Source organism: Hibiscus syriacus, unplaced genomic scaffold (genome assembly GCF_006381635.1).
Source record: "Hibiscus syriacus cultivar Baekdansim isolate YM2019G1 unplaced genomic scaffold, ASM638163v2 tig00002840_pilon, whole genome shotgun sequence".
Lineage (NCBI taxonomy): Eukaryota > Viridiplantae > Streptophyta > Magnoliopsida > Malvales > Malvaceae > Hibiscus > Hibiscus syriacus.
The window spans coordinates 8,308,484-8,323,432 of record NW_024061947.1 but is presented as its reverse complement, the minus strand read 5'-3'; positions in this window follow the sequence as shown (position 1 = coordinate 8,323,432).

Below are 14,949 nucleotides of genomic sequence, written 5' to 3'. Positions count from 1 at the left end.
CAAAGACCAAGTCAACTGGTCATTGGACATCCTCATAGTGATGTTCGTCCACCATATCCTCGCCTGACCCTTCAGCAACGAGACAGCTCTATCTAACTTCTCCACTTCAGAATAGTGGAGACCATCCAGCATGATTTTCAAATCATTTAACCAAAAATTCGTCGCAACCAGACCTTCCTCGGCTTCTCCCTTAAATTCAGGAGCTCCTAAACCTCTCAACTCTTTTGCTACATTCATTCTTTGAGTTGGTGGAGCAGGAGGTTGAAGACGCGTTAGAATAGCGTCCAACTTCCTAAAGAAAGTATCTTGGTCTTGTACAGGCACTCCCTGAGATGCCTGTCCTTCACCTTGCCTGGCCAGGGCAGGTGAATTACTGCTTTCAGCAGACCTATCCTCTCTCGCTTCACTTCGGGAGCTATTATGTCCGGACATCTAATAAGAATAAACACATCGTTCTATTAGTAAAACAACATACTCATATTATACCATATCAGAAGTTCTCACTATATGTTGGCATGTATTCCATTTAAAGACTCTATAGACTCTGGTTTATGCCTAGAATCGGCTAAACCATAGCTCTGATACCATTAAATGTAACACCCCCAACCTGTACCCGACCCGGATATGAGTCTGAGATGTCACATTACCTTTTTAAAGTATTATTCTTAACAAAATAACAAAACATTTGAATTATATTAAGAAAATACGATAATCTACATATATATATAGGTTTATACAAGGTTCACAAAATACTTAGAGCATACACAACTTAACTTTCTATTACATGCCAACACTGATTTACATAACAAAATGACATACAATTAAGTTGCTTTTGATCTGATAGTTGCATGAGTAATGTTGTCCAACTGCTTAACCTCGATCGTCCACTTTATCGAATCCAACGTGTGCAACACTCACACGCTAAGTCATCGACTTAGTGAGGCAATATAATAATAACCATAAAATATAAAGAAATTGCCAAAATGAGATGGTTGCAATGATGATATGAATGTAATCAATGCAATAACCATAACCATATTCTTACACATAGACTTATCAAATTTCACATTCATAAGTTCACATTATTAAGTTCATTAGCCCATGATACCATACTGAGAACCTAAGGTATGTGAGTATTGTGAGGTTGTGCACTATGCTATCACCACAGCTCGTATAATTGCACCGAAGTGCCACGTAGAATTACACCGGAGTGCCGTGTAGAATTTCACCGTAGTGCTATATAATAATGTCCATATGGACCACATATCATTCCTTAAGAATCATATACATATACTAGGGATCAAGTATGTGTCTCACAAGACTTCGCACATGTACCAAAGAATATATATATATATATCCCGAAGGACCGCGTAGACCCTCTACCCTTGGCATGCCAACTATACCTATAGTTCTCATCTTCATAACATGGGCTTTCACAATTCACATAATTTGTATCACATAGACATAGTATTTTCATACCTTTATCACATAGACATATCATTTCTTGCATATTCATGTCACATAATGCATATGGTATAAACTCATATCATGTTTCATAATATGGAATGTAATCATGTATCAAAATATTGAATCTAGACTTATCATAAATCTAGAACTGATTATAATACTATATTCATGTTATGCATATGCACTCACCTAGATTTCATTGTCTTTCCCTCGATCGATCCTACTTGTCGATTATTCCAAAACTCGATTAGGCTCAATATCTACATAAGCATAATTTTCAAGATGATTATCAGATGACTAAGTCTTAATATTAACCTCTAATAGCCTAAACAATTTAAGGAATTGATAGTTTTTTTATGGGGGAATCGGTTCCCCCCTGTGGGGGTATCGATTCCCCTCTAGCATTCTGGAAATTCATATTCGTTTGAGGGGGAATCGATTCCCCTTGAATGGGTACCGATTCCCCTAGCCCAGAAATCCCATTTTGAGCTCAAAAATCACCTTATTTCATCTCAAACCTTCCTATTTTACTCCCTTTAATATTCCTAACTTTAATACACATACTTAAACTCATTTATACTCCATAATCACTTCTTTAAACTCCAAATCTAGCCATTCCTATGTAATTGCAAAAATTATACTAGTTTTGCAACATGCTCAAATCCCTATTCTAACACTTCTTATCCCTTAATTAACTTGATGACAAGTCAAATCTCACTTCTAATTCTTATTATGAACTCTAATCCAAGATTTCACTTTTCTACTTCCTTTCTTTAATTCTTCATATACTTCTCATCTTGAGGTTTTAAAACAAATTAAACTTCCTTTAAGCTTAACTATTGCCTAATGGTCATAAATCAACCATAAATTCATCAAGAAATTCACTAACAAGAGATCTTACCTTTAGCTTGGGTCTCACGTATGAAGAAGAAGAAGAATAAGAGAACTCTGGAAACTTGTTTTGATTTCCTATACTTCCACGTGGTTTAATATAATACTAACCCCAAATAATTATCTTGCTATAAAAAGATCATTTTGTCCTTCTAATCTTCCTTATTTATAATTTAATCCTACACAAAATAGCTCAAATAAGTCATTGAACTTTTCCATCATTTTACTTTAATCACCAAATTCTAAAACTTTATAATTTAATCACTAACCCGGTATGGAGGATGTTACAGAATTTGAGGAAGGTTTTGTTGTTACAGACCTTTAGTTAAATGATATGAAGATAATGTTAAAAGGGTTTTCATTACTCCGAAGTGGAGAAATTAGATTAAGTAGTTTCGTTACTACGTGGACAAACTAGAATATGGTGGACAAATGTCACCATAAGAATGATTCAAAAATAATCTTCCAACCATCATTAAACTCTTTTTCCTTTGTAAATTTGTAACATTAATTTATGGTTATACAGATTAGTAAGGCATGCCCACGCCTTAATTGAAGACTTCTTCTGTGATAACTCAGGATGAATAAGTCGTACCCACGCCTTATGTGAAAAATTCTTTTGGTCTTGCCAACTTCTTGAATTCTGATTTTTCCTCCTTAATTTGAGGAAAATATCATAGAATATATGAGCTTGAAGCAGGGGAATTATACCTTATATGGGTATGAATGTAAGCTTAATAAGTTAAGCATGTTTGTAGCTGAGTTATTAGTGAATCAAATGGTTATGAGTTGGATTGAGAATAGATATCAAGTCCATAAAACTTGATAGAGTTACCTTTTAAAGGTAAATTTACGAAAATGAATTGTATATCATTCCATGTGGCAATGAATTGTTGTTTAGATTAAGATGGAATCTCAAGAACTTGAAAAGTGTCAAGTTCATAATGATAAGAAAAAGAGCAAATTTGTTTACTAGTGTGATTTTAGCATTAATTGCTATGAAGTTATTGCTACAAATTGTCAATTATTCTTATTGAACAATGTGGACATTTAGAGTTTCATTTGATATGGAAAATGTTTCAACTGTTCGAGAATAATTTCTATGGATCTGGAAAAGTTATACAGATTACCATAGGAATGAAATAAGGAATTGTTGAGTTAATCGATCGACGAAATAGCCAAGAGGGAGTGAATTGGCAATTAAAATTTAGGTGGAAGCTTTTACAGAAAATAGAAAGTAATTGCACAGCGATTTAGAGTGGTTTGACTTTCTCAACCAAAGTTATGTCCACTACCTTAGCTATCCACACTAAGGATTTTCTAACAAATTCACTAATTTGTTCTTTCTTTTGAGGATAAAGAGTAACCTTACAACTCCCTCAAGAATTATACCCCAAATTCTTGAAAAACACTCTCTCCCAAAGAGAAATATACAAATTTGCAAACTTACAAGAAAACCTCACAAGGTAAGATGTTTGCACAATTCTAGAATAAAGAAATAATACTCAAGAATAATACAATTTAGCACAACAAGTGTTCTTGAAAGAAAAAATGAATATTGAATGAAATAGGCTTGAAAATGCTCAAACTTGAGGTTTGAGGCTTTCTCTTTGATTCTCTCTTAATTCTTGTTGATTGTTGTTGATTAATGCCTCCTAAGCTTGTTTAAATACACCTTGAATCACTTCTGTACGTTGGAGATCATTGGTAAAATCAATAGAGCCGTTATTATGTGAAAACAATTAAAAAAATAGTTGAGGAGCGTGGGGGTATCGATACATATCCATAGGGTATCGGTATCTGTAGTGTAAAATTCGAATATTTCAACCGTTATGGAGTAGGGGTATCGGTACCATCCAGGGAGGTATCGGTACCATCTGAGTATTCTGTTTTTCTCGGAACCAAAATTATCTTGGGGGTATCGGTACCATCTGTGGGGGGTACAGGTACCATCCGAGCAATCTGGTTTTTCTTAAAGCCCTTCTATTTAAAAAATATTTTTGACTCGATTTAGGCTCGAAATACTTTGTAATATTTATTTTAAAAATATTTTGAGATTAAAACATAATTTTTCACTTTTTGATATTTGAAAAAACTTGGAGTAATATTTTGATATTCGAATGGTTTAATTGAATATACTTTTGAAAGTGATTATAAAATCTTAAAATCTAATAAAATTTAATTTGTTATATCGAAACATCAAAATGTTTTCAACAGGAATTTTAGTAAATGTCTGATAAAGATTCAGGAGCTTATGTTACCTGTAAATCTTAAGGGATTATTATTAATGAGTTTTAGATCATTTTGATCATAAGTTGGTTGTCTCTGCATTAAGGTTGGGTTAATGGCCGCAAGAAACGATTAATTTTGAAAGATGCGAAGAAATTAAAAATTTTAATGACTGATGAAAAAGTGAAATAATTACTAACGTGATATCAGTAATGGTTGCGATTAAGATGATGTAAAAAGGATGCAAAGATTTTCTAGCTAAGGTGATAGATTTATTATTTGGGTTACCTCCATATTGTGAGGAGAAATTCAATATGTATGGTTATTAAGGCATTGATCCTATATCTATGGGTTCGTATCGAATGGTTGCGATTGAGTTGAGAGAATAAAGAAACCATTGCAAGAAATGCTAGATTGAGGATTCTTTAGACCGAGTATTTTATCTTGGGGTGCACTGATATTGTTTGTGAAAAAGAAAGATGGATCTATGCGATTATGCATAGATTATCGACAGTTAAACAAAGTAACTATCAAGAACAAATATCATATTTTGAGGATTGATGACTTGTTAGATCAGTTTAAAAGGAGCATCAATTTTCTCTAAAATTGATCTTTGAATGGGCTATCACCAGTTAAAGATTAAAGAGGAATATGATTCAAAGATAGTTTTTAGAAAACAGTATAGACACTACGAGTTCGTAGTAATGCCGTTTGGTTTGACAAAGGCTCTGACAATATTCATGGATTTGATGAATCGAGTATTTCAAATTTTATTTGGATTAATTTGAGGTGGTATGTATTGATGATATTTTGGTATACTCGAAGACAAATATAGAGCATAATGCTTATCTTTGTAATGTGTTCGAGATACTTAAGGGTAAAATGTTATATGCCAAACTGTCAAAATGTGAGTTTTGGTTATCAGAAGTTGTTTTCTTAGTCATGTTGTCTTTGCAGAAGGCATAAGAACTAAAAAAAGAATAAGAAAAAGAAATAAGAAAAAGAAGAAGAAGAAGAAAAAAATGAAAAAAAGATGAGATGAGATATGCTTAAAAATATATATATTTCACTTGTGAAAAAGGTGAGACTAAAGACTTTGAAGTCAAGTCTGATGGGTGTCTATTTTATCGAGGAAGAATTTGTATTCCTCATAATGATGAGTTGAAGAAAGATATTCTTTCTGAGCCAAATTATAGTCAATTGACTATACATTCAGGTGGGAACAAGATGTATTAGGATGTAAAGAGTCATTTTGGTGGCCGGTTATGAAAAGAAACATTATTGAGTTTGTTGCTAGATGTTTGATGTGTCAGCGAGTTAAATTTGAACATCAAGATCATTTAGGATTGTTGCAACCAATCTCTATTCTTCAGTGGAAAAGTGAGAATGTGACGATGGACTTTGTGACGGGGTTACCTCTAACTCCGAATAAAAAAGATGGATATGTAGTATAAAAGGGAATTCCAAATAAGATATGAGTAGACAGTTTCCCATCTCTTTGTGCAGTGAAAATTCGAGGACGAATTTTCTTAAGGGGGAGGATTTGTAACATCCCAAAAAGTGGGCTAATGACTAAAATACAAATTTTGAAAGTTTAAGGATCAAAGTAGAAAATTGATAAAATTTTAAAGACCTAAGTGGAATTTTTCCCCAAAAAGAATTTTATTCCATAAATGGATTTAGTTTAGTGACCAAATTATAATATTTATAAAGTTTGGTGACCAAAGTATAAACTTTAAAAGTTTAGGAACCAAAATGGTAATTTTAAAAAGTTATAAGTTGGTCACAAAAATAAGGAAATAAATATATTATTTTCATATTTTTAAATGTTGGAAAATAATATTTAATAGTTTAATTTCATGTTTAATTTGAACCGTTCGATTAAGGTGACTGAATTGTAATTTTTGGAAATTGCAAGGGAAAAATGGTAAAGTAGGAAACTATTTTGTCTACATTTGACTATTGGAAAATGATAAGGTTGTTATAACTTGGTATTAATGTAAATATCAAGTTCATTAAGGGTAAATTAGTACGGATATTTTGATTTTAAGAGTAAAGTGATAATTTGACATTTAATGAATTTTTAATTCATTATTAATAAAGAAAGATGAATTTATTCATCTTCTCCAACAGCAAGAACGTGAGCTCTCCCAAAGGTAAGAAAACATTTTATTTTCAATTTTTGAGCCAATTCCTTTGGAATTCGAGTTATGTCGTGAAATAGAAAAGTGATATACGCGAAAAACGCTATCATTTGGTACTAATATTGTTTTCTAATCTTGTTGGATTTCAAAGATACCAAATCTAAGGATTTATGTTCATGATAGGATTCATGAAATTGATTATAAATCTTGATGATTTAGAGGTTGTAGATTCATTTTCAAGCTTGATTTATGGTTAAAACATGTTTAATCTTTCTAGAAATTATTCTTTAAATTCGGTCAAAAGAGGAAATTGTAGAAATTTTTGTTCTGATGAGAGTTGATTATGGATTTTATTGTGGAGGTGTTAAAAGGTTTATTGAAAGTTGATTTCATGCTTGAATCGAATAAAAATCGAGCAAAATCATGAAAACGTAGTTTTAAAGGATTAAGTATTCGATAATGATGTATTTGAGTGAGAAAAAAATATAAGGTCTGAAAATGATGTAGGAAGTATTCTACAAGCCTTAAAAAATTCAAGGACCATTTTTTAATTTTTCAAAAGTTGGGGAACCAATTTGGTCATTTGGAAATGTTGTGAATGGTTGTATAATTGTTTAATTGTTGATGTACTATGCTAGAAATTGATGTTTTTGGTTTGAAATGAGCATTTAGATGTGAAATATGATCATTTTGGAAGTTTGAAAAGATTGGTGATTTAAGTGCAATATTTACATAGTTGAGGTGCTTAAAGGTAATTGTACCTTTGTAAAAGTAAATGTTGGTAATAATTCCAGTACTGAAATTTCTGGTATTTAAAATTTAAGTGATAAAATGGTGAATGACCATTTTATGTAAATTGGAAAAGTTTGTGCAAATATTAAAAGGAATTATTAAGTGTTAAGTATTTTGATAGAAAATGAGTTTCAAGTATCTTATGGATTTTTTTTGGGGATGTGTTTAGGTTAGTACAATACTAACATATGTATTGTTATGAAATTGTGATTTGTACAGATCGTGATTGATTTGTGACTAAGACAAGTCAAGTATAAAAGGGTTGTTGTGGATTATAGAGAGGAACATCTTTTGGATATATAAAGTGTCAAGGTGAGTGCAAATTTAACTTGTACCTATATTATAGAATAAACATTGGCTTGCAATGAACCAATGACGGAGTTACTATGGTAATAAGCAACTCTTAAAATGTTATTTGATTTGTGATGCATGCATAACATTATACATGGATGTTTTATACATCATTGGGTAGAATTTGTGTTAAGTCTATTTTCCATGTTGGAATGCATGATTCCATAAGTACAAGCATGTGATTGATTTGATGCTTATGTGTGCATGATTACATGAAAATGGGTATATGTTTCATATGTTATTATATGTGACATGATTTATGTTGAAAACATTTTGATATTTCGATATAACAAATTAAGTTAAATGAATTTTAAGATTTTCCAAATGATTTTCTAAGTATATTCGATATAACTATTCGAATATCAAAACATTACTCCATATCTTTCAAAGATCATTTTTAATCCTTACTCAAGTGTAAAATTAAGTTTTAATCTTAAAACAATTTCAAAATAATTTTACAAAGTATTTCGAACCATTTCAAAGCCAAAAATTTCAGATTGCTCAGAGGGAACCGATTCCCCTCCCAATGGGGTACCGATTCCCCCCTGAATGGTTTGGCTCCGAGAATTCCAGTATGCTCGGAGGGAACCGATTCCCCCCTAGGGGGTACCGATTTCCCCCTTGTATAACGGTCGAAATATTTGAATTTTACACTTAGGGAAACGATTCCCCATAGGGGGTACCGATTCCCCCCACGCTCCAAGCTGTTTTATTAATTGTTTTCACACTAAAACGGCTATAATATCTTCTCTAATCATCCCCAACGTTAAGAAGTGATTCAATGTGTATTTAAGCAAGCTTAGAAGCCATTGATCAATAACAAGAAACATCAAGCAATTAGAATCAAGAGAGAATCAAAAAGAAAGCATCAAACCTCAAGTTTGAGCATTTCAAGCCTATTTTTCATTCAATATTCATTTTGCTTTCAAGAAAACTTATTATGCTCAATTGTATTTATTCTTGAGTGTTCTTTTTTTGTTCTAGAATTGTGCAAACATATTTTCCTTGTGAGATTTTTCTTGTAAGTTTGCAAATTTGTATTTCTCTTTGAGAAAAGAGTGTTCTCAAGAATTGGGGTATATTCTTGAGGGAGTTGTAAGGTTATCTCTTTGGCCTCAAAAAAAAGAACAAATTAGTGAATTTTTTGGAAAATCCTTAATGTAGATAGCTAAGGTAGTGGACGTAGACTTTGGTTGATAAAGTCTAACCACTCTAAATCGTTGTGCAATTTCTTTCAATTTTCTGCAAAAGCTTCCACCAAAATTTTTATTGCCAATTCACCCGCTCTTGGTCGATTCAGTCAATCGATTAACTCAAGAATTGGAATCAGAGTCTAACTCATTTGAAGGTTTAATCGCCTCTTGAGTCGATTCGGGAAGAGTTATATTGATAATCAAAGTCATCAATGGCCTCCACTTCAAACTTTGACTTCGGTCTCGATTCGATGCCCGTCAACAAGCCTCTTTTCTTAAATGGAGCTAACTATGCCTATTGGAAGAATAGAATGATGTACTTCATTCAAGCAAGTGACATGGGAGCATGGAATGCCGTAGAAGAATGATACATCAAACCTCTCACTCATCCAATGTTGTGGAGTGAAAGAGAGACAAGAATGTTCCAGCTCAACTCCAAAGCCATCCATATCATTTTTTGTGCTCTTGGACCAGATGAATACGGAAGATTTTCATCGTGTACAACCGCCAAAGAAATATGGGACAAACTTCAAGTCACTCATGAAGGTACCGATGAGGTAAAGAAATCTAAAATTAGTATTCTAACGCATAGCTATGAAAATTTCAGGATGAAACCAAATGAAGATATCAAAGCTATGACGGATAGATTTTCAACGATTGTCAATGGTCTCAAATCATATGGAGAGATCATTTCAAATGAAAAGCTTGTGAGGAAGTTAGTCTACTCCCTCCCAAAATCGTGACAATCAAAGAAGACGGCGATCATCGAGTCTAAGGACTTAACTTCCTTAACTCTTGAAGAGCTAATTGGGTCACTCCTCACTCATGAAATGATGCTCGAAGATGAGGTGGACCTCGACAAGATTGACAAGACACCAAAGGAGAAGGAGAAAAAGAAAAACATTGGAGTTGCTCTCAAATCCACAAAAGATGAGAGTGATTCAAAAAACGATGACGATGACGAGGAAATGGCATTGTTTGCCAAACGGTTCAGAAAAATGATGAGACCTTATCGAGGAAGAAAATTCAAACGAAATGAAGGCCTCAAAAATGAACCGAAAGAGAAGGACCCAATCATTTTCTATGAATGCAAAAAGCCGAGGCATGTCAAATATGATTGCCCACAATTGAAGAAAAATGGTCAATCAAAGAATAAGCACAAGGCTCATGTGGCTACATGGAGCGATGAAGAAAGTTTCGATGAAGAGGAACAAGAAGTAGCTAACTTGTGCTTGATGGCATTCGGGGAAGATTCTAAGGTATCCTCTAACTCATCCGATTTTGATGATTTATCCTATGATGAGTTATTAGAGGAATATAATGGGTTGGCTTCGGATTATGAGAAATTATTTTTAAAATATAAAAATGATGTTTCAAAATTGAAAAATGAAAACAAACTCATATCCAAAACCAACAACGATCTTGAAAGTAAAATCAAAGATTTGCAAATCAAACTAGAAGAGTTTGAAAAGAAAAATTTAGATTTGCAAAATTTACTTTCAAAGATCAATGATGATCATCAAAAGAAAATTGATGATCTTAAAACTTCTTTTGATAAAGTTGGAACAAAACATTTTGAAAAATGTGGAAATTCAAAATACAACTTTGTTAGAAAAAGTTTTAGAAACTACAATCATAGAGGTCCCCAAAGAACCTCTAATGGAAAAATCGTTAGAAGTATGTGGGTTCCTAAAGAACTAATTACTACTAAAGATAAAGATATCCTACACAAATGGATACCTTAGGGGACTAGGATTTTGGAAACTAATGAATATGGACCCAAAGAATTTGGGTACCAAAAATCAAAAATTAATCTATGTTTGTAGGGAAAGGAGCATTGCTACAAGGCACGGGAAACAAATTCAAATTCATGGTACCTTAATAGTGGATGCTCAAGACATATGACCGGAGACAAAAGCCGGTTCATTGAGCTTAATGCCAAAAATGGAGGAGAAGTGACTTTTGGAGACAATTCAAAAGGTCACATTGAAGGTATTGGTACAATAGGTAATACCTCTTCCATACAAATTAAAAATGTTTTATATGTGAATGGATTAAAGCATAATCTATTGAGTATTAGTCAATTATGCGATAAAGGATTCAATGTCTTATTTGAAATTAATGGTTGTAAAGTCATTGACATTGCATCTAATCGGATTATGCTTGTTGGTCATAGAATAGGAAACATATACATGGTGCATTTAGATTCTTTTGATATGACTAATTTATGCCTAGCTGCTAAGGATGAGCATGATAGTTGGTTATGGCATAGGAGACTAGGACATGCTAGTATGAGTGTTTTGCAATGGTTAATTCAAGGAGACCTAGTAAGAGGGTTGCCTAAGCTTAAATTTGATAATGATAAAATCTGTGATGCTTGTGCTAAAGGAAAACAAAAGCGAGTTTCTTTTAAATCCATTAATGATGTATCAACTAGTAGAGTTTTACAATTGATCCATTTAGATCTTTTTGGGCCAACTGGAACTACTAGCTTGGGTGGAAAACAATATGCATTTGTCTTGGTAGATGACTATTCTAGATATACTTGGGTTCTATTTTTAAGTACTAAAGATGAAGCATTAGAACAATTCATCACATTTTTAAAAGTAATCCAAAATGAAAAAGGCTACTCTATAACTAGTGTTAGAAGTGATCATGGAACTGAATTTGAAAATCTTGGATTTACTGAATTTTGTAACTCTAACGGTATTAGCCATAATTTTTCAGCACCTAGAACCCCTCAACAAAATGGAGTTGTTGAGAGGAAAAATCGAACTTTAGAAGAAATGGTTAGAACCATGCTTTGTGAAAATAATTTGCCAAAATATTTTTGGGCGGAAGCCACAAATACCGCTTGTTATGTTGTAAATCAAGTAATGATTAGGCCAATTTTAAAGAAAACTCCATATGAAATTTTCAAAAATAAAAAGCCTAACATTAGTTATTTTCATCCTTTTGGATGTAAATGTTTTGTTTTAAACAACGGTAAAGAAAACCTTGACAAATTTGATGCTAAAAGTGATGAAGGAATTTTTCTGGGTTATTCCTTAAATTCTAAAGCTTATCGTGTATTTAATAAAAGAACTTTAGTTGTAGAAGAGTCTATACATGTTATTTTCGATGATAATCCCCTTCCGAGGAAGGATTCTTGTGTGAATGATGATGTAGGTGTTATAAATACAAATGACGTTAGACATGACGTTGGAGAACCATCATCAAAGGAAGAAACGAAAAATGAGGAAAATCATGATCCTCTCGAGAATCCAACCATTGAAGAAAGGGAAGTATCTTATCCAAGAGAGTACAACTATGTCAAGGATGGTGAAATTATAGGTGATCCATCCAAAGGGGTAACAACTCGATCTTCTCTTAGAAATATTTGTAATTATGTTACATTTATCTCATGCATAGAGCCTAAGAATATTAAAAAAGCATTAAATGATGAACATTGGATTATGGCTATGCAAGAAGAGTTAAATCAATTTGAGAGAAGTAAAGTATGGACATTAGTTGAAAGGCCTAGTAATAAATCTACTGTAGGTACTAGATGGGTATTTAGGAATAAGCTTGATGAGAGTGGTAATATAGTGAGAAACAAGGCTAGACTTGTTGCTCAAGGGTATACTCAAGAAGAGGGCATAGACTATGATGAAACATACGCTCCCGTAGCTAGGATGGAAGCAATTAGAATGTTACTAGCATTTGCATGTTTTCATGAATTTAAATTATATCAAATGGATGTTAAAAGTGCATTTTTAAATGGTTTTATAAAGGAAGAAGTGTATGTGGAACAACCTTCAGGTTTTAAAGATTCAAAATTTCCAGACCATGTTCTTAAATTGACAAAAGCTCTTTATGGCTTAAAACAAGCTCCTAGAGCTTGGTATGAAAGATTGTCAAATTTTTTAATTGAAAAAGATTTCTCAAAAGGAAAGGTTGACACTACATTGTTTATAAAGCATAAAGGTAAAGATTTATTAGTAGTTCAAATTTATGTTGATGATATAATATTTGGTTCTACTAATGATGTTCTTTGCCAAGAATTTTCTAAGCTAATGCAAAGTGAATTCGAAATGAGCATGATGGGGGAGCTCTCATTTTTCTTGGAACTCCAAATCAAGCAAAGAAAAGATGGCATCTTCATCAATCAAGCTAAGTACGTCAAAGATATGCTCAAGAAGTTTGGACTGGAAAATGGGAAACCTCATGACACTCCAATGAGCTCTTCAACAAAGCTTGACTTAGATGAAGGAGGTAAATGTGTAGATGTTAAATTATGTAGGTCAATGATTGGCTCTTTGCTTTATCTAACTACAAGTAGACCGGACATTATGTTTAGTGTTTGCTTATGTGCTAGATTTCAATCATGTCCTAAGGAATCACATTTATTAGCTGTTAAGAGAATCTTTAGATACCTTAAGGACACTCCTAGTTTAGGACTTTGGTATCCTAGAGACTCTAGCTTTAGCTTGCATGCTTTTTCTGATGCAGATTATGGAGGATGCAAATTAGATAGGAAAAGCACCTCCGGTACTTGCCAATTCCTTGGAAATATGCTGATTTCTTGGTTTTCAAAGAAACAAAATTGTGTTGCATTATCTACCACTGAAGCCGAATACATTTCAGCTGGTAGTTGTTGTGCACAAGTTTTTTGGATGAAACAACAATTGTTTGATTATAGAATTGAAGTAGGTACTATTCCTATCAAGTGTGACAATACTAGTGCTATTTGTCTCACTAAAAATCCCATCCAACACTCTAGAACTAAGCACATTGAAATAAGACATCATTTCATTAGAGACCATGTCACTAAGGAAGATGTAGTTCTAGAATTTGTTGATACTTTGCACCAATTAGCGGATATCTTTACAAAACCCTTAGACAAGGAAAGATTTTGGACACTTAGAAGAGAATTAGGTTTGACTAACCTATCTTCACTTAGTGTTAAAAAAAATTAACATTTTTTAAGAATTAATGAAAAATGCTTATAATAGTAATTTTTGATTGCATTCATTGCTATTAGTTAGGGGGAGTTTATGATTCTTGATGAAAAATTAATTTTATGTTCAAATATCGTTTAAAGATTAATTTAATTGTTTGAACATGATTAATTTTCAATATATGAGTTGCCAATACCACTAGAGGAAATTAATTTAGCATTTTGGGTGTTTAAAATCGGATTTTAGCATTTTGGTGCAGAGGGAATCGATGCCCCCTAAGGGAACCGATTCCCCTTTGAAGGGGAACTGATTCCCCCCACAGGGGAATCGATACCCCCCTGGGGTTCTGGTTATACACGGGTAGAACCCTTCAAAATCCTTAAAAACCCTCTATTTTCTTCCTTGCCGCCAAACTCTCTCCCTATCTCCTTTCTTGCCTCAAATCATCGATTTTAATCAGAATTCACTTCAAATATCATCTTCTAAACTTGCTATCATCATTAAAATCATGCAAACAACATCAAAATCCACTCAATCTCATCCTTCAAGGTAAAATTTTCTAAACTCTCTATTTCATTGATTTTGAACATAGGACTAGTTTTAATTAGTTCTAGGATGAATTTTAGATCGGGCATTGAGTGTTTAGTGATTATAAACTAGATATCACAACTAATTTCATCAAAAACACAAGAATTTTCCAAAAAAAAATTAATTTTTGAAATAAAAAAAATTGTTGATTTTCAAATTATTGTGTTTTGATTGAATTATGTTGTTGTTATGAAAACTATACATATATTGTTTCTCAAAACCATATTTTTCAAAAGTTTTCAAAAACTTTTCCCATTAGGATTGATTTAGAGAACCTTGAAATATTGAGGACTCAATTGAGTTTTGGGATTGATTGAATTGCGTACATGTGTTTTCTAAATTGCAGGTTATCAA